This window comes from Penaeus monodon, chromosome 27 (assembly GCF_015228065.2).
Source record: "Penaeus monodon isolate SGIC_2016 chromosome 27, NSTDA_Pmon_1, whole genome shotgun sequence".
In the NCBI taxonomy this organism is placed as follows: Eukaryota; Metazoa; Arthropoda; class Malacostraca; order Decapoda; family Penaeidae; genus Penaeus; species Penaeus monodon.
Window position 1 is genome coordinate 37,864,297 of NC_051412.1, and position 333 is coordinate 37,864,629.

The window sequence follows — 333 nt, forward strand, 5'->3', positions numbered from 1 at the left end:
CTGTCATTACTGTTATTGCAAGCATCACCTCATTTTTCCTTTTTTAGACACCTAAATTCACGTTTCTAAGATTAATTTTCCCCATTCTCCTTATAAGAGAGAAAAAAAACGAGAAGAAAAAATACTAATAACTTCTAACACGATGTATGTATATTTTCCGGTGTTGAAGCTACGTTATATAAGTTCCTTCTTGGCCATAAATTATTCTCTAGTACGCCAAATCACGCCGTTTGCGTACAGAAACTCTAAATATTCTCAGCTAAAAGTAAACATAACAAATCATTATTAGATATTTAGTGAATATACTGATATTTGAATGCACATTTTCTGGTG